Source organism: Callorhinus ursinus, unplaced genomic scaffold (assembly GCF_003265705.2).
Source record: "Callorhinus ursinus isolate GAN/ISIS: 27379988/994484 unplaced genomic scaffold, GSC_fseal_2.0 scaffold11, whole genome shotgun sequence".
In the NCBI taxonomy this organism is placed as follows: Eukaryota; Metazoa; Chordata; class Mammalia; order Carnivora; family Otariidae; genus Callorhinus; species Callorhinus ursinus.
In genome coordinates this window covers 27,756,080-27,777,241 of record NW_027397073.1, presented here as the reverse complement: position 1 = coordinate 27,777,241, position 21,162 = coordinate 27,756,080, and the positions used below count along the sequence as shown (strand labels likewise).

Genomic DNA, 21,162 nt, shown 5'->3' with positions numbered 1-21,162 from the left:
TCCTTAGCTAGTGAAGAAGCAGAGCTAGGATTTGAACTCAGTCAAACTCCAGAACTGATGTGATCGTTTTGCCCCATCACCTCCCACTCCCCAAACCCTTAATCCCCGTCCCCATAGGACCCCACCCCCTTCCCACCTTTCCTTGTTCAGAATCACAGGATTTGCACCATGCAGAAAACTTCCACACAGTAGGTACTGAATGTTTAGCCTGGATTTTTCCCTTTACTTCCTCCCCCTCTCGGCTAGTACTTCCATTTCTATATGTACTCACAGATGGAAACCCCCAGCATAACGTTTTTACAGTCCTAGCTGGAAAGATAAGAAAGCTAAGGTGACAAATTTGTTTGGCATTGTTGCCCATTAATCCTTCTGGAAACCCTCCCTTCCTTTTGTTCCTTTCACATCCACTCTCCTGCTTTTCTTTCTACATTGTGGACATTGTGGTCTGATTTGCTGTTTCATTGTCTTCCCCCAGCTGGTAAATGTGGAGTTAGTTTCACAAAGCCCAGACCTAACCCGCTTCTTTATGCGCATCAGTTCTCTTCCCCAGAAATCTCGTGGGCATCTATAGCATTAGTTACTGTCTATTCACCAAAGACTCACAAAGCTTAAAAACTAAGCCTACACCTTTATTTTGGGCTCCAGATCTGCATTCTAGCTGTCTTCTTGACATTGTTCCTTAGATATCTCTACAGTTTCTCAAACTTGAATATTATCAACAGTAATCTCATGCTTTTTCTTTACAAACCTATTTTAAAATATTATCTCAGTGAAAAACTACCGTCTAGCCAAATTGCACAAATTAGACCTAAGGGGCATCCTTGACCTCCTCTCTCCTTCTACCCCATTTTTTCACCAAATTCTGTTACTTTTGCTTTTCATATGTCTCTCCAATCTACCCACCTCCATCCCTGTGCAGCTAATCTTGTAGAAGCTTACTCGGGCCATTAAAATAGCCTCTAGCTGGTTTTACTGTGTCCATGATAATTAGTCCTCTAATTCATTTTTTACCCTCCAAGCAGAGAGATTTTCTAAAGACTAATTCTAGCATATCACTACACTGCTTAAAACCTGGTTACTGGTATTCCATTGCTTTTAGAATAGACATCAATGTCCGTAATAAGATGTGCGGACTCCACCTGAGCTGGCCCCTCTCTACTTTTGCAGAGCTTTGCATTCCGTACCTCCCTTGCATTCAGTCCTACATCAGTGTATTTACATATATTCTTTCCCCCGTCTGGAATGCTCTTCCTCTCATTCCATTGAATGACTCCAGTTGAGCCTTCTGTTATCAGCTTAAATGTCAGTTCCACAGAGAAGTCTTCCTTGATAGCTACCCACAATGAGTGTGTTTCTGCTCCAGAATATATATTCACCACATTACTCTTTCTCCTCACAGTATTCACAAGTTCACAATTATATTTTGTGGATATTATGTATGTGTGCTTCTTGAGAGATGATCTCAAGTATGTTTTGTTTTATCTCCCGTGCTCAGTATAAAGTAGACACATAATTCATAGTTACTAAATGCCCGTCTACACGAATGAATGAATGAGTGAGTGAGTGAAAGAGGATACCCAAAGTAAAGGTTTGAGGTAAAGGTAGAAGGAGGGCTCTGCTCTCAAGATACCCTCTGGTTTTTCATTTATTTCCTCTGTTCATACTATCAAAGCTCAAGCTAAAGAGGATGAAGACACTGAGGGTTGCAGCCGAGTGCTCAGCTGCAAACATTAAGACAGAGATTTGACCCACAACTCAGAGGGCAGAGAAAGGAGCCCCAGGCAAAGAGCACAGCCTGCCAGTGGGCAACATATGATCTAACTCCTCTTCTTCTCTTTCCGGAAGAAGAAATAATTCAGTTATTATTGAGATCCATAAAAGACGAAACACTTAAAATAATAGCAAACTTGCATATCAAAATATAATAAAAGTGAACTGCTATGAAAAATCATTTACTGTGAAAAGCAGAAAATTTGAAAAACAGTTTTGCATTCTTAGTAGACAGCAATAGGATCTAGTCTCCATAAAAGAGGTAATTGAAAGTCATATTAGGAAGGAGAGTAATGAGATGAAAACATTGGTGGATGAGATGAAAGAGACGGGTAAGATAAAAAAACAATCACAAGAAAACCAAAAACACAGTAGCAGTATTAAAGTATACGTTATTGGCATTAAAGAACCAAGAAGGCATAATGGAAAATTAAGTCAGTGATTTAGAGGGCAAACCTGAGATGTTTTACCAGAATATGAAGCAAAAGCAAAGTAAATTATGAAAAAAAGGATAAGTTTAAATGCCTCTGAATAAACAAACAACAGAATTATAGACATTCCTGAGAAGAGCAAGAATAATTGGAACAGAATTGATAGTCAAATATGTAACCACAGTAACAGCTAACTTTTATCAAGCCCCTTGCTTTGTGCCAGGTATATGTTAAAACATCTTTATATCAACAGCACATCATACCTGCTGCACAGAACAGTACAGATGGGTGCAGCATTTATCTCTGTACTACAGGTAAGGAAGCCTGAGCCCTGAAGGATGGAATTTGCACAAGGTTCCACAACTCACACATGAGAGAGCTGGTGCACAGGCTGGCTATTTGAGTCTGGCACCTGTAACTCTACTTACTGTGATTAATTAGAAAATACATATTTTGAGATGTAGAAAATGTCTGATCTCACAAAGAGAAGGGACTCATCTCTTTCCCAGCACAATTCATAATTAGAATGCTGCAATAAGTTTATATCCAGACAACTTTATAGAATAGATGGTTACTGCAGATATCAGCTGGGAGAGGTCCTAAGGAGTCTTTGGAGTGCGTGATGTAGGGTCAAAGGCCATCTTGCTCTCTCTTACTTCCTTTCTCCCAGCCCTGTCCTCTCAGTCTTCTTTCTCTCCACACTTGCTGCGTTCACACTACTCTAGCCAGCTTCCCTTGCCACAGAAACATGCTTTTGGAGTATCACCCCCTGGCCCCAGCAGTTTATCAGTTGTTCTTTTTTGAAAATGAAAAAAAGGCAAAAAGCAAAAGCAACACAAGGTTCCCCCTGAAAGTTATTCTGTGAATGTTTTTTCTATCTTGTTAATAAAAAAAAAAAGTTTGTCTTAAAGAATATGCTCCATGTTAATTTAAACAAATGAATTTGTATTTCATAAATGAAAGAAATAGAGAATATTTCTCAGGCATATAAGGACTCAGAAAATATACTATCCAACTACTGTTTTTGAAAAAAATATGAGAACCTATGGAAAGATTAATTAAAATTAAGAGCTTACAAAAGAGAGGCAGCAAAGCAGATCGACTGAAAACATGGGCTTGGCACCTCACTGCCTGGGTTTTAACTCCTGGCTGTGTTGACAACTAGCAGTGTGACCATGGGCAAGTTATTAACTCTGTGCCACTGTTTGTTCATCTATAAAATGGGGATAATATTAGCACTCACCTCATAGGGCTGTTATGAGCATTAAATGAGTCATTATTATGTGCTTGCAATTCTTGGTACTTAAGAATCACAATGTAGTCATTTGCCAATTATAATAAGGAATGTGGACACTGAGGTATAAAAGATTGAGAAATAAGCATTGAAATTATTCACTTAAACATAAAACATTAAAACTAAATAATTCCCATAAATGTAGTTGCTTAAAAATAATTTAAATGTCAAAGAACTTGGAAGATGATCTGTGTATTATAAAAAGAATAGTGATTTATTAACAAGCTGTATAAAAATCCTAGTTTATTATTTTAAAGGAAGAAGTCTCAAGTCAGGGCAATAAAACCATGCTAAATCCCTTCCCTTGTATAGATAAGACTTGAGAGATCCCATTCCTGATTTTAATAGTTACAGAAATATCAACTAAAACTTAGTAAAATGATGTTTTTGAAAAACTGAAAGATATTCACTAATAGAATTCAAAACAGGATATAATCCTTTCAATTTCTGGAGCATATAAAATCAAACAACATAAATTCCACATAGCAAAATATAGAAAATAGAGGAAAGAGCACAAAAGTGTATGAATAGAAAATGGGAGGCAATGTGTTATTTGGGGCCCTTTGATTACAAATTCAGATACTTTGGGTTTCCCTAGGTGAGAGGGGACCCAGGGAAGTGGGGGAGCCCAGGACACCAGCCCAGCACACATGATGGAGACCTGGAATGCCATTCAGCTGTCAGCCTGGTTGTGCTTGCTCCCCACACCAGTTTCCCACTGCAGCCCATCTGCTGTACTCTCAGCCTCCTCAGACAGACTTCTCTGTCCTCTCCTCCTCCACAGGACTGCTCCATATGCTCCGTGTGTTTCAGGGGTTTGTACCTCTTCCTTGACTGCTGACTCTCTTTGTCTTGCTTTCAAACTCCTATAAGGTGAAGACGTGTTTGGGCTGCCCAGTCATCACTATATAGGGTACCCTACTGAGCTCTTGAGTCTGACCATTTCATAGGATCTCTTTGGATCAGATGCCTGATCCAAATCAGTCCTTTTACTTATTCCTACTTCTAGTCCTACATCTCGTTGTCTTCCTGGCCCTATTACCTCTGCTGAGCAGAGGTACAAAGCCCCAGGAAGGAGGTATGGGTGGAGCAGGCAATGTGGCTTCTCAGAGGGAGGTAGTATCACTCAAAAGATTATTGCATGGTCTTTTCATTATCCTGAAGGAGGGCCAAACAAGACATAAAGTGAATGTAAGTTATCTTAACTCTTCTTTTTAAAAGATTCTCCATTTGTAAAATTCCAAGTATATGCTCTTTGACGAGCAAAACAAAAAAGTTGAAACTAAAACAACAACAACAAAAACCTGTAACAAGCAAATTCAAACATTAGAAAAGAATAAATGATGTTAATTTCGGATAAAGTAAAATTTAAAAAATACACCGAATAAGACAAAGGGTCATTTTTAATTGGTAAAAGATGTCATCTGAAACAGATTTATATACCAATCAATAGTATCAAAATAATTTTAAAACCTGTAAGAAATAAAAATAAATTTGCACAAAAACAGGATACTTTAATACATCTGTGACTTATTTAATGTATGAGGTAGATTAATTAAGAGATTTAAGTATAATAATGAGGTGGCATAAATATGTATTAAACAAGAGTTTATTTTTTAACACAGGCAATTTCCATAAAAATTTCTTGGATTTGAGAGGAAATGAAAACTATAATTATAAACTTGTTAGAAAGTACCTAAAACAAGAGCAGTATTTATCAAAATGTATGGTTTGTAGGCAAAACAGAATTATCGGGCAAACATACCATTATGGTTTTTTTTTTTAATTAAGCAATAAGGAATGAAAGTAATGAATTAAGCATTCAGCTTAAGGAACTTATACTAATCTAAAAAATAAAGGAAGTATGAAAATAGATATGAAATAAAGAAATCAGTACATTATGAAATAGGAAAACTAGATAAAAAAGATTTTAAAAATACCTGGTACATTAAGGGGAAAATATCAATAAAATAAATGACCTCTTGAAAATATAATTTTAAAAAGATAACAAAAATTAAAAGGGTAATATAAAAATGGATATACCTAAGAAAAAAAATAGACAAATTGGACTTTGTGAAAATTTTAAAATTTTGTACATCAAAGGTCAGTATCAGCAGAGTAAAAAGACAACCCATAGAAAGGGAGAAAATATTTACAAATCATGTATCTTATAAGGGATTAATATCCAGAATATGTAGAAGGCTCCTAACACTCAACAAAAAACCCCAAACAACCCAATTCAAAAATAGGCAAAGAACTTGAATAGGCATTTCTCCAAAGAAGATTTGCAAATGGCCACTAAGCACATGAGAAGATGCTCAACATCCCTAATCTTTAGGGAACTACAGATCAAAACTACAATGAAATACCACCTCACACTCATTAATATGGCTACCATAAAACAAAAGCAAATAATAATAAGTGTTGGTGAGGATGTGGAGAAATTGGAACTCTTGTGCACTGTTGGTAGGAATGCAAAATGGTACAGCCACTGTGGAAAACACTATGGCAGTTCCTCAAAAAATTAAAAATAGAATTACCATATGATTCAGCAATTCCAGTTTTGGATACATACACAAAAGAATTGAAAGCAGGGTCTCAAAGAGATATTTGTACACCCATGTTCATAGCAGCATTATTCACAATAGCTAAAACATGGAAGCAACCCAGTGTCCATTGACAGATAAATGGATAAGTAAAATGTAGTCTATCCATGCAATGCAAAATTATTCAGCTTTAAACAGGAGGGAACATGGATGAACCCTAAGGACATTTTGTTGAGTGAAATATTTAAGTCAGTCACAAGAAGACAAATACTGTTTGATTCCACCTATAAGGAGTACTTAGAGTAGTCAAAATCAGAAACTGAAAGTAGAATGGTGGTTTCCAGAGGGTGGGGAAGGGAGAAATGAGGAGATAATGTTTAATGGGTATAAAGTTTTAGTTTTACAAGATGAAAAGAATTGTGGAGATGGATGGTGGTGATAGTTACACAACATTATGAATGTGGTATTTAATAGCACTAAATTGTACACCTAAAATGATTAAGGTAGTAGGTTTTGTGTTATGTTATTTTACTACAATAAAAAATAGAGAAAAGTTGGTGTATAATACTTTTAAAGCAACATACTGCTATATAACACCCTATGGAGGTAAATTTGGAATTCTCAGAGAAAATGGGTGTTCTTGAAAAAATATACTTTTCCATATTGATTTAAAGAGAAGAAAAGTAATTGGGAAAAAAAATGTCCTCAAAAACTCCAGCTGATTTGAAAAATATGTTATTTCAAACTTTGGAAAGATAGGTAATCCACTTGTACCAAAGCATAGAAAAAGATGGATAGTATTTCAGAAGAAACTAATGTAAAAACTACCAAAGCCAACAAGAGTATTTGATAATATAGAAAAGATACATAGAAATCAGGAAATTCCTATATTCCAACAAAAAGCTGATAGAAAATATTATTTAAAGAAGCAAATTATATCTTTAAGGATACAAAAAATGCAAAAATATATAAAGCAACAAAAAACAAAAATGTTTAATGTAGCCAAATATAAAATGTGCTGTGGTCACATGACGAAAGTTAAAAAAAAAAATATATATATATATATATAGACTGAGGGCATAACATGACTTAATACATGAGAAATATGCTATGTTTGTATACAGGAAAACTAAATATTATAAATATTACAATTCTTCTCAATTGTAATCCATAGGTTAATTCAATCTGAAGTGATTCTAGAATTTATCTGGAAGAATAAAGGATATAGATTGCCAATTTTTTTTTTTTTTAGAAAATAAAAATTATGAGGAATTAATTATAACAGTAGGGTCTTGGTATGTGACTTGACAGACTGATGACTAGAATGTATAAATGGCCCAAACCAGAGATTACTATAGATTAGAATTATGAACACTTAGATTTAGAAATATAGTTCACAGGTTCATGTGTTCATAAGCTTACAGTGATTATGAGGGTGGTGTTTAAGATGGCTTCTTCAATACTTTCCTATCAAATTAGATTGAGAGGTGGTCTTTCAGTGCTTTAAATCCAGGGATATCCTTCAGCTTCTTGCTGATCCTCATGTATTAGCTCATCCTTTTGGAAACTGCCAGTTTTGTGGAAGCTGATAAAGACTCCTAAGGTAGGCAGCTCTCCTTGAATATCCCTGCATGAGCCCTGAAGACCTTCCGCAGTTAAAATAACTTTACTTGCTACCTTGCTGTTCATTTTCATGTGCTGATATGAACTAGAGCAGATCAACAGCTTACTCTTTCCACAGAGATTTTATGTTCTCAAATTCCTATCCTCTCAGAACATTTAACAAGTGGCTTCTGATGTTGATATTTCTTTAGCCCACACCTAAAATATTGCCCACTCGTTTCTTTGCTAGTGTGAGTTATTATTTATATATTGCAGAGGACCCCAGCATTTTCCTATGTTGCATGATTTGTTTTGTCCATCAGAATCATTTCTAACAATGGCACTCATGGGTGCAATTTTGGCCATTTTCTGAGAAACTTCAAATGTTTGTAACGTTTTATTTTTAAAACTGCTTTAAAAAATGATCTCTACTTGTGTTTCTCTCCTCATCTTACCATATTCACACTGCTCTTGCATTTCTCTAATATGATGGAGTTAATGATATTAGTAAAATAACTCAAAATTAGCAATGAAAAATACAAATGCATTAAGTGAATAAACAGACTAGACCACAGATGACCGCCAATGCCACCTCTTGGTGCAGATGTAGCTGACATAATTTTACTCTGGAACATAGTGTGATTCTTATTTATGAAAGTTCGTAAGTGAGGAGATTCTATAAAAATGTCATCACAAATCAAGAGATAAACTTAAAAAATGAAGGAATGACTTGTGCTGACACAGTAATTATTTGAACAGAGATAGTGTTGGATCCTTACCTCATGCCATACACATTTTCAGAAATCACTGTCACCTTCCACAGCACTCCCTGCTGCTGTCCGAAGAATCCTTCTTTTGAAGGCATGATTGCTCTTAAAGTTCTCACCACCCAGGAGCATTCTGTGTTTTCTTTTAACTTAAATTGTTTTAGTCTACTTTGGTAACTGTAGCAGAATCAAGAAAAGCCTAAGCCATGACTTATATAGACCAGTAATGGAGAATCAGAGATTTGGAATGTTCTATGGTTGACTGGTTAGATAAACAATCTTGGAGTTTAAATGGGGCCTTCCCAGTGCTTGGGAGTATGTATGTGGAAGGAATGACAAACTGAATAAGATTAAATGTCTGCCACCAACCCCAAAAGAATGGACTTGCAGTTGGAATTAAGTTGTGGAACAATAATGATTTTTGTGGGGCGCCTGGGTGGCTCAGTTGGTTAAGCGACTGCCTTCGGCTCAGGTCATGATCCTGGAGTCCCGGGATCGAGTCCCGCATCGGGCTCTCTGCTCAGCAGGGAGTCTACTTCTCCCTCTGACCCTCTTCCCTCTCGTGCTCTCTATCTCTCATTCTCTCTCTCTTTCAAATAAGTAAATAAAATCTTAAAAAAAAAATAATGATTTTTGTTTGGGGGATCTCAAATTGTGAACTGAGATTTACATTCCCTAGGATAGTCTCCTTGGGAAAAACAATATTGTTCACTGAGAGCTGGGGAGAAGATAGTCTTGGCACTATGGTGTTGGAAGATCCCTAGACCAACAACTAGGACTTTTCTAGCATTAACGGGTGGTTGCTAAAGAAGATAATGAGGTCACCTCTTGATGTCACTAAAGAAAAACATCTGTGACTTGGGACAAATGTAGGGTTTCCAGATCACTCTTTCCATGTCTTCTGGCAACTACCCCCTTTCCCCACTCTCTACTTCTGGTAAAAAATAAAATAATTTGTTATTTTAGTGATAGGAAGTTTTTATCATTAGAGAATATTGTGAAAAATGTTTATCTTTGTGAAAATGTGTCCTTTTGAGTCAAACTTGAATTCTCTTATGCCAGTGGGTATTTTAGAGTCAGTAAAATTTCTTAATAAGTCTGCAAGACAGAGAAAGGTTCCATTTCTTTGACATTACATTGAGACTGGAGGGCATCTGTGTTACAGTAGGAAGTGTCCGGTCAGTGCTAATAGAGGATATTCCCCAACTCACCAAAAACAGGTTTGTGCCATAGGCAGTCGCTGCTTATGCCAAGTGACCTTAAAGAGCAGTCTCCATGAACAAGAGGAGACTTAGACCAGAGTTCACAGGATGCATATATATTCTGGGAAGATCAATCTTCCCTGTTTGGAGAGTATAGTTTAGAAGGTATTAGAAATTAACTATTGGGATGTAGCTACCATCTAGAAGTCCTTGTAAACCAGACATAGACTGTCGAGTTGGAGATGGTAGGAGATGGGGAGTCAATGTTGGTAGACCAAGAATATAGTTTGAAGGAAGTATAAGAGAGAGGTGAAACTCAGTGGGCAACCAGAAGTAGTCTTCTATCTTGACCAGATCCCTATTTCCCTACTGCCAATGTCCACAGGTGAGAATTTACAGAATCACTGGGCACCTGCTCAATGATGATTATTGCTAATTCATCCTCGCCACTCATCGTGATCCAATTTATGTCTTAATCTAGGTGTGAGAAGCTGAGGAACTTTTGCTTAGGGAAGTAAGCATAGAACTAAATTACAAATCCAACAACACAGGGAGAGCCAAGGGTGTGTGTCAAAGTAGGCAGGCAGTGTCATCCCTTAGTTCACCTTAGTTCACATTTAGATAAGTCCCCCTCTCTCAGTAGTTCCCTGGGGAATGTCGCCTTCTGGCCCCAGAAGACCCCCAAAGGTACAGAGACTGAGATGACAGTTTCAGGTTTCCCCTAAGATACAGCTGATGCCTGGATGTTGAGCAGGACACAGGTTCATAATATGAATTGGAACATCAGGAAAAGCTTTGCAGGTGAGATAAGAATAATTTGTAATTAACAGATTTCCCATTTAACAGCATTATTTGCATACAAAGTGGCTTTTATAATTGCTTGGGAATCATTTGTTGACCTTTAATCTTCAGCAGGCTAAACATTTTCCTTGTTTATACAGTAATTTTCTCTGTAAACTCTTCCTTTAGATCTTGCTTGGGAAAGCAGGAAATCAAACTACAAAAGTTTGCATATCTCTTTAGGGGGGAGGGACAAATAAATGAATGTTGACACTTTAGTGTTGTTGAAATTGACAGACCCGAAGGTGCTTCAGGTTTCCAAATGTTGTTTTAGACTACTCGAGTAGGTATTTAAAATATAGTTTCCCTGCTCCTATCCTACCTGGGCTGAATGAAACAGAACCTCTGGGTGGGTGTAATAGTGTGCATTTTAACAGCTGTCCCGGATTACTAGTGCAAGCAGTTGGGCTTGAAAGCCATCACTTCAGGTCACTCCCTTTGGAATTTCTGCCGCTGAATCAATGACCAAGTAGGTCAACTGGTCTAATTGCTAATTGGAGATAAAGACGGGCTGTGGCAGTGTCATAAAACTCATCAGAATCTAACTCTCCCTTTCCGCTTGCCTCCAGCTCAGTGAAAACCAGATGTCTTCTTGCCAATTCCATGACACAAAGGAAGTCCACCCTACCAGCCTGGCTTGTATAAAGCATCTACACGGGGTCAGGCACTTTCACAAAAACCTCAGGATATCACTTAATTCATCAACTAGAAACAAAGGTATTATTACTATTATTCGAGTTTTATAGATGAAAAAACAAACAGTAGGAAGTATTAACTAATCTGTCGTGGGCCTCATGGCTAGAAACTGCAGGGACAGGATTACGAACCAGGTACATTCTCTGCACTCCATGTAGCCTTTTTGAGAAGGGAAAGGCATCATGTTTCCCTTTTTCCAGGTGGGGCATTTTGGCTTTCATTCATATGGTTGAGAGAGAGAGAGAGAGAACCGTTCTTGCACTGAGGGACTCACAGTGCAGTGGGGAGACGAGGGCAACCCTCCGTTCTCCCAGGTGACAGCCACCTCCATCTGCACTGAGCCTCCCTTTCCTTGGCTCCTCTCTCTTTCCAAGGCGCATTCTAAGGTAGACTCCTGTCCGATTCCAGTCCTCTCCTCCAGAAGACTGTGCTCTGTGAAGGCATGGGCTCTGTCCTACTGGGAGTCATGTTCGTCGCAGTTCTCCTATATTACCCCACCCCTCAACCCTGATCCATGGTCTCACTCGTACTTTGCATGAGGTAAAGATGTATTGTGTAAGAGGATGAATGAAATGGAAGTATATAGGTTAAGGAATCAGGTAGATCTGAACCAGAGAGACATGACACGATATAAGGTATTTCCTAACTTGTCAGCTTTTTCAGGGGCCCCAGTAGAAAATGAATGCCTAAGGAGGAAATTATACAGTTTACAAAATTATCCATTTACACAGTCGTTTTAGAATACCATGGATAGTGAGACAATTTCTAAGTCATATCCCAAAATAAATTGCATATATTTTAATACTTAATTAAATGACATATCTTGGTCCTAATGCCCAGGTCTGGCTATTTCTCAGGGACCTTGGTCAGGGCCCTCCTTTGTTTCCATTAACCAGGCCCTGTAGGGTGCAACTCCACAGCTTTGTCCAAATATATCTGACCTTCCTTCTCAACCTCAAAACTGGGAATTTGTCCGTATCCATGGCATGAGACATGGGGAACTTTAAACATATACGTAGAATCTACCCACCCACTGGGTAATTTAGGTGGTGGATGAGAGAAACCAGGTAGAAACAAGGTGAAAAACCCATGAATGGATCTGGAGACCATATCTTGCCTCTGGGGAAAGTGGGAATGTTTATTCTGGACAAGAAAAGGAGTTAGGGCAGCTGTCTTGGTGCATTTGATGAACTGTCAAAGAAGGAATAACCCCAAAGGAGGAATTATGATCTGTGCATATAAATAAAACTTGCCTTTATTGAGAAGTCCCAAGTCATTGGGGATTCCATATGAAATGGATTTGTATTTTTTCAGTCTCAGCTTTCAACTGTGCTGCATTGAACCCCTTCTTCCTGCAGAGTAGCAGTGAACTTCTTGTCCTAATTCTAGAATTTTTTTTCACTTTCAGTTAGTGAAATTTACACTATGACAGTTTTTTTTTTCTTTTTTTTCTTTTCTCTCTCTTTCTCTTTTTTAGTGTACTTGAAGATGTGGCATCAGGCATACAATTAAAATATTTTTTCAGTTTTATTGAACTGCCTACATTGAAATAATACATATTTAATACATTTTGACATATGTATATATCAATTAAACTATTACCACTGTCAGTATAGTGAACATATCCATCACCCCCAAAAGTTTTCTGGTGCTTCCTTACAATCTGTCTCTCCAGTGATCGCTTCTCTCACCCTGTCCTCAGGCAATCAGTGATCTGCTTTCTGTCTTTACACATTAATTTTAATTTCCTGTTATTTTTTTGTAAGTGGAATTATACAGTATATGTTGTTTTTGGTGTAGCTCCCTTCTCTCAACATATTTAAGATTCACCCATTTTGTAGTGTGTACCAAAAGTTCATTCCTTTTTATGACTGTGTAGTGTTCCATTGTATGTATATAAGGCATACCTGTGTTAATTGTGCTTCAGTTTATTACACTTTATGGATACAGTGTTTTTTACAAATTAAAGGGTTGTGGCATCCCTGCGTTGAACAAGTCTATCAGTGTCATTTTCCAACAGCATTTGCTCACTTAATGTCTCTGTGTCACATTTTGATAATTCTCGCAATACTTCAAACTTTTTCGTTATTATCATATTTGTTATGATAACCTACGATTGGTGATCTTTGATCTTATTATCATAATTATTTTGGGGTGCCACAAACTGCCTATATAAGTTGGCAAACTTAATTGATAAAGCTGTGTGTTCTGACTGTTTCACTGACTGGCCATTCCCCTGTTTGTCCCCCTCTCTTTGGGCCTCCCTATTCCCTGAGACACAACATTAAAATTATACCAATTAATAACCCTACAGTGCCTTCTAAATGTTCACGTGAAAGGAAGAATCACTTGTCTCACTTTAACTCAAAAGCTAGAAGTGATTAAGCTTAGTGAAGAAGACATGTCAAAAGCCGAGATAGGCTGAAATTTAGGTCTCTTGCTCCACAGTTAGCCAAGTTGTGAATGCAAAGGACAAGTTCTTGAAGGAAATTAGAAGTGCTACTCCGTTGAACACATAAATGATGATAAAGTGATAAAGTGTTACTGCTGATGTAGAGAAGGTTTAGTGGTCTGGAGAGACGATCACAGCAGCCACAACACTCCCTTAAGCCAAAGTCTAAGCCAGAGCCCTGACTCTCTTCAGTTCTGTGAAGGCCGAGAGAGGTGAGGAAGCTGCAGAAGAAAACTCTGAAGCTAGCGGAGGTTGGTTCCTGCGGTTTGGGGAAAGAGGCCGTCTCCATAACATCAAAGTGCAAGGGGGAGCAGCCAGTGGTGATGTAGTACAGCAAGTTATCCAGAAGGCAATTAATGAAGGTGCCTATACTAAACAACAGATTTTTCAATATGATGAAACAGTCTTATATTGGAAGAAGAGGCCACCTAGGACTTTCATAACTAGAGAGAAGTCAGTGCTTGGTCTCAACGCTTCAAAGGACAGGCTGACTCTCTTGTGACCGGCTAATATAGCTAAATGGTGAGTTTAAATTGAAGCTGATGCTCATTTTCCATTCCAGAAGTCCCAGAGCCTTTAAAGCCTTATGCTAAATTTACTCCACCTGTGCTCTATAAATGGAACACAGCCTGGATGACAGCACCTGTTTACAACATAGTTTACTGAATATTTTAAGCCCACTGTTGAGACCTACTGCTCAGAAAAAAAAGTATTATTTTCAAAATATTACTGCTCATTGGCAATGCACCTGGCCACCCAAGAGATCTGATGATGTACAGTGAGATTAAGGTTTTTATACCTGCTGACAACATCCATTCTGAATGGATCAAGAAGTAATTTTGACTTTCAGGTTTTATTTAAGAGATGAATTAGGCAATAGCTACCATTAACACTGATTCCTCTGATGGATCTGGGCAAAGTAAACTGAAAACCTTGTGGAAAGGATTGATCATTCTAGATGCTGTTGAGACCATTTGTGATTCATGGGCAGGAAGTCAAAATATCACCATTAATAGGAGTTTGGAAGAAGCTGATTCCAGCCTTCATGGGTGACTTTGAAGGGTTCAAGACTTGAGTGGAGGAAGTAACTGCCAATGTGGTGGAAACAGCAAAAGGACTAGAATTAGAAGGGGAGCCTGAAGATCTGACTGGATTGCTACAATCTCAAGAAAAGTTAGTGGATGTGGATTTACTTCTTATGGATGACCTAAGTGGTTTCTTGTAGATGTCTTCTATTCCTGGTGAAGATTCTTTGTTGAAAGGACAACAAGGGGTGTAAAATATTACATAAACTTAGTTGATAAAGCACCATCAGGATTAACTCCAATTTTGAAAGAAGATCTACCATGAGTGAAATGCTATCGAATAGCATCACATGCTATAGAAAAATTGTTCATGATAAAAAGAGTCAGTAGATGAGGTAAACTTCATTGCCTCATTTTAAGAAATTGCTACAGCTTCCCAGCCTTCAGCAACCACCACTGTGATCAGTAGTCAGCCATCAACATGGAGGCAAGACCCTATACCAGCAAAAAGATTAGAATTTATTGAAAGCTCAGGTGATGGTTTGCATTTTTTAACAATAAAATATTTTTATTTTTTTAAGATTTTATTTGTTTATTTTCAGAGAGAGAGTGAGCACAAGCAGGGGGAGCGGCAGGCAGAGGGAGAAGCAGGCTCCCCCCAGGCGTCCCTATAATAAAGTATTTTTAAATTAAGGAATATGCAATTTTTTAGACATAATGCTATTGCACAGGTAATAGACTACAGTATAGTGTAAACATAACTTTCATATGCATTGGGAAACCAAAAAATTCATTTGACTCACTTTATTGCAGTAAATCATTTTATTGCAGTGGTCTGGAACCAAACCTGCAATATCTCTAAGATATGACTGTACCACAATTTGTTTATCTTTTTCCTGTTGATAGACATATGGGCTGTTTCCAGTTCTTGACTGTTACAAATATAGCTGCTATGAGCATCCATGTACAAATCTTTGTGTAAACATATGTTTTTATTTCCCTCGGGTAAAATACTTACGATTGGAATGGTTGGTTCATATAGTAGGTATTGTTTAACTTTCTGAAAAACACTAAACTCTTCAAAAATGCTTGTATCATTTTACATCCCCATAGGAATGTACACAACTTCCAGTTCCTCCACATCTTTGTCAACACTGGGTACAGTCAGCCTTTTAAATGTCAGCCTTTCTATAGGTGTATAGTGTGGTATCTCAATGTGTTTTTTATCTTTCTTTCCCTAATCAGTATCTCTTCATGTGCTTATTTTAAAATTTTTTTTATCTTCTTTGATTAGGTGTCTGTTGAAATCTTTTTTCATATTTCTATTGGGTTGATTATTTTCTTGTTACATTTTGAAAGTTCTTTATGTATTCTAGATACAAGTCCTTTATCAGATATCTGTGTGTGTGTGTGTGTGTGTGTGTGTGTGTGTATACATCTCAATATCAATATTTTCTCCCTGTCTGCAACTTTTCTTTTCATTTTCTTACTAATTGTCTTTTGAAGAGTGGCATTTTTAATATGAGAAGTCCAATTTATCAATTTCTTTCTTTTTTATAGATTATGCTTTTGGTATCATATCTAAAAAATCATTGCTTAACCCAGGCATGTAAAATTTTTCTCCAGTTTTCTTCTAGAAGTTTTATTCTTTTAATATTTACATTTAGCTCTGATCTATTTTGAATTAATATTTGCATATTCCAAGTTCACTTTTAGGCATGTGCATATTCTGTTGTTCTAGGACGTTTTGTAGGAAAGATTGTCTTTCTGCACTGAATTTTGCACTTTTGTAGAAAATAGATTGTTCATGTATGTGGTGATCTACTTTTGAACTCTCTGTTCTATTCATTGGTATATTTGTCCTATCTTTATGCCAGTACCACATTGTTTTCATTACTGTAGATTTATAGTTAAGTCTTGAAATCAGGTAGTGCTCGTTATCCACTTTTGTTCTTTTTCAAAGTTGTTTTTGTTCTTCTGGGTTCTCTGTATTTCCATATGAATTTTAAAGTCAGTTTGCCAGTTTCTACCAAAAATGCCTGCTCAGATTTTGATTGGAATTGCATTGGCTCTATAGATGAATTTGAGAAAATTGACATCTTGGGAATATTATCTTCTACCCCATGACCACATTTATTTAGGCCTTCTTTAATTTCTGTCAGTAATTTGTAGTTTTCAACGTGTAGGTTTTGCACATAATTTGTCAAATATTCCTCTCAATATTGCATGTTTTTTATGGCACTTTAAATTTTTTTTAAGCTTTAATTTGTAATTTCAGTCTTCCTTGTATTGAGACTGGGAATGAGAGGAAAAGATTGTAGCTTATTGAGGGGGGAGCCATCTGCGTGCGGCCTCTCAGAAAACCCTGAAGCGAGATGTCTAGTTGCAACATTTCACATTGAGTAGGGACTTTGGTCTTACACACAATTCAAGACAGCAGGAAAAGTTCCAAAAACATATCTGGGTATAGAAGTTATCAAGAAAGAGATCTTATCAAATATTCCAAAGAACTCCTTACCGATCAGAAGGTCACTAAAATGATTGAAGCAGTTACTGACTGATAAGAGAATGAGAAATTCTTATCTAGGATGTAGGAAAAGTAATTTCTGTATTTGAGTCATAAATTCAATATACTCAGCCATATGCAACATTTTAAAAAGTGAATTAAAATGGAGTAGAATATCATAGAATAGGATAAGACAAGACCTATAATAGCAACTGAACCACATAGAGTAGTTAGAATTTCCTGCAACTTTTTTTTTAAATTTTCATTCTCTTCCTCTCTCATACAGTTACATGTATACACTCTGCTGAAGTGTAAAACGGAGTTCTTATTGTAGATCATTGTAGATCGCAGCTGAAGAATTTTGAAGTTCCTGAGCTAAGGGACTTTCCCTCTGTGAGGCTGTGATTCTCTGAAGTGGCAGTAAGATGAGGCTATTGTTGATCACCCTTTAGGTCTTTCCTTTAAGTTGAAATCTGCTTTGAGTTTGCCAACCTTAAGGTAATACTGAGCAATGTTTCTTAGACAGACTGCTACCTTTGTAGACTAATGGAGAAGCACGAATATAGATGATTGGAGGGGGATCTGTACCCTATTTCACTCCACCAACTCCATGGCTTTGAAGGAGGCCTGATTCAGAGGAGTGGAACTGGTGTCTTCTCTGCACAGAGGAGGACTTGGAGCCATACGACTTGTCATGAAGCAATCAAGCAACACCTAGCTAATTCTCCAGTGCCTTGTAGTTGTCAACACTGTTCTCAAACTGTGTTTCAGTTCCTGAAACAAGGGACTGCTTTCAGAGGGCTCTCCCATTTACTTGGCAAACAGAAGAAATATCCCTGGAATAACTCTGGCCAAGACAACATGTAAATAAGAGCTTAAGCTGCACGTAACATTAAGTACAAAAGGGGGTTAAAGGCAACAAGAAGGGAATGAGCAAATGGGGAAGCTTTCTCTGAGGTGGACTTGGGCTAATCATGAAGGATGGAAAATTCAGGGTTAAAAGAGGTCAGGGTGAGGACCAATATAATCAGGAGAGGCATCCTAGAAGAGGTTGATGTCTTTGTTTGTGACAGCCTTGTGGCTCCTGTTGGACCAACCCTTCTCAGCATTGACTCAGCACATTGATTTCAGAGGTAGCCTCTGGGCACTTACATGCCACTGATGGGTTTATAATGAAAATGCTGACACACTGCTAAGTTGCACTGGGACCGTTGAGCAGCACTACAGAATTGAGTGCGTCATTTCCCCCTGAACAATGTATCTCATTCATTGCCTGAAGTGTGACCATTCAGGTTGAAAATGAAATTCCACAGAGTGATCTGCTTGGGGAAATTATTCAGACTACTCACTTAGAGATCTTGCTATCTTTTGTGGTCCTCAATTAAGGCTCACAAGAACCTCTCCAGGGTAATTTGGTGCCAATCTAGGCATTGAGAGTAGAAGAAAAAGTGATGAAAGCGCAGAGCTGGTATGAACTTTCAAAAGTCATCTCTAAGGACCCCAGGGAGCAGCTAACATTGATTATAACCAGAACACCTAGAATATGGGTATCAAGGGAAAAAACATGGCCTTGGAATTAGGAGACCTTGGTGCTAGTTCTGATTCTTCCTGAAGCTACCTGGCTGCTTTTGGGTAATTCGGAAATACACATATTATTAGACATAGAAGGAATAACTTAACCTAAACATCTTTTTTTTAAATAGAAAAACAAAACGAATACAAAGAAAAATCTAATAGTACATGGATTTCCCTCACCTCCAATTAATAAGCCTGAATATTCTGTTTTCTTTTTTAATATACAAATAATTAATATGTGCAAGTGAAGAAAGACTTCTTGGACCCCTTACCCAATATGCAACCACTATTGTGAGTTTGACTCAGTCTGTTTAAAGCATTCGATAGAGTTGATTACATATATGTGTGTGTACATTATAATTATTAGGAATTTAAAATGTTTACATAATAGACATCAGTGTTATATATAAAGTATTATTCTGCAAATTGCTTCCTTATATACATTTGGATTTATTTCGTGTTTTCTCTTCATGTTACTTTTTCTTTACATCTTTTTCCCCCTCCATTAGCAGTCTTTTTTGGGTTGATACAATTTTCTGTCTTTTATTCTTTGCTCCCTCATACTGGTTTGTAAGTTATGCATATTATTTCTTTTCTTTATTGGTTGCCCTCAAATTTTCTTTTTTTTAAATATTTAATTTATTTATTTATTTGAGATAGAGTGAGCGAGAGAGAGAACACAAGCTGGGGGAAAGGCAAGAGAGAGAAGGAAAAGCAAGCTCTCCACTGAGCAGGGAGCCTGATGTGGGGCTCGATCCCAGGACCTTGAGATCATGACTTGAGCTGAAGGCAGATGCTTAGCCAACTGAGCCACCCAGGCGCCCCACCCTCAAATTTTCAGTATACGTATTTCATTACTAATTTTTACTAAAGTGTACAAGGAAGAACCTTAGTATAGCTCATACTTCTTAGATCTCCTCACTCCCAATTTTCATGCTATTGCTGTTTAGTGTTTTAATTCTAACATGTTTTAAACACAAAAGAAGCATACGTTCTTTATTGTTTACAGTAAGTATTTATGTATTTTATCACTATATCCAATTTTCACTTCACCAACTTTCTAGAATCCTACTTCCTCACTTCTAAATTTATTTTTCTTTTGATGAATTATATCCTTTAATAGTTCTTGCAGTGAGAATCTGATAGCAATAAACTTAGTCCTTAAAAGTCTGAAGATACCTTCATTTTACATTTACTCATGAAGACACGATATTCTACATTCACAATTATTTTCCCACAGCACTTTGAACAAATTCTTTATTAGTAAAAAAAAATGAGCTGTCAACCAGGTTGCTCTTCTTTTTAGGTAGTTTGTCTCCTCTGGTGGGTTTTATGGTCTTCCCTCCATTGCAGTGTCTTTGTGTGGATGTATTTTTATTTCTCCTGCTGGGCACACAGTGGGTTTCCCTAATCTGAAGACTCTTATCTTTCTAATTCTAGAAAATTTCAGCCACTACCCAACCCTTTTTGACTCTCTCTCTTTCTTTTTTTTTTTTCTTCCAAAATTCTTACCTAGACATGTTGGTAGTTCTCAGCCTTGATGTCAATTTCTTTCATTTTTTTTTCTACCACTTTGTCTTTCTGTTTTCATCCTGGGAAATTTTCTCAATTCCAGCTTTCACTTTGCAATTTCTTTGGTTATGTTAGCCTAATATTTAACACACTGTCGAGTCTCCCATTCTCTCCTCCCTTATGTCTTTGAGGATTTCAAAGATAGTGATTTTTAAACATCTTTTCAGATGTTTCAATTGTTTCTACTTCCTTGAGTGAGAATTCTCCCATTTCTTTGGTTTCACTCATCTCTTGGGGAATTCCTTCCATGCCTCTTCCCTGGAAAGTCATTTTATGATTGCCTTAGCCCATGCCTTTTTCAGTCTGGATACAGAAACCTTTATTTTAGCAGTTCAGCAATACTCTTAGTGCCTTTGCCTACAATAGCCTGGAAACCAGGCTCATGTGAGAATCTTGACTTTGGCAGTAGGCTCTGGGAAAGGACCATGTTTCTAGAGGCCACCTAGGCAGACAAGAGAAGATGTTCCAATCTCTATGACACATAGTCTGAGCCCAGTTTGGAGCATGCACAGTCCCATTTGAGGGCCCCACCTGGACCATCCATACACACCTAGTCTCATCCCTTTGGTGACCATGGATGGGCCTTTAGCCTCTGCCTGTACCTATAATTTCCATTCCTTTTTGGTGCTTGGTTGTTTTTTCATAATATTTAGTGCATTTCTATATTTATTTTAAGATAAATTTATTATATTCTATGTGCTTGGATTAGAGGGGGGTTTGTATTATACATGAACTTTCCTCTATCATGAAAGTACCTTTCATTTTTCAGACAGGAACTGAACCCCAGAAAAGTGAGACAGCTTACCCAAGCCACAACCTAAATATTGCCAAACTGTAGATCAGGAAGCACTTCTCTACCTTAAACACATTATACATTTTCCTTT

The 21,162-nt window shown here is 37.3% G+C and overlaps 1 protein-coding gene across 2 annotated transcripts in view; it reads left to right on the top strand.

Annotated features, from left to right (window-relative positions):
• SLC14A2 (solute carrier family 14 member 2) overlaps positions 1–21,162 on the top strand; it is a 489,283-nt gene that overhangs the window by 26,412 nt on the left and 441,709 nt on the right. For both annotated transcript variants that reach the window (XM_025886617.2, XM_073898267.1), the window contains exon 3: positions 11,022–11,169. The gene's annotated coding sequence lies outside the window, so the exon portion shown is untranslated. The remainder of the gene's footprint in view (positions 1–11,021; positions 11,170–21,162) is intronic.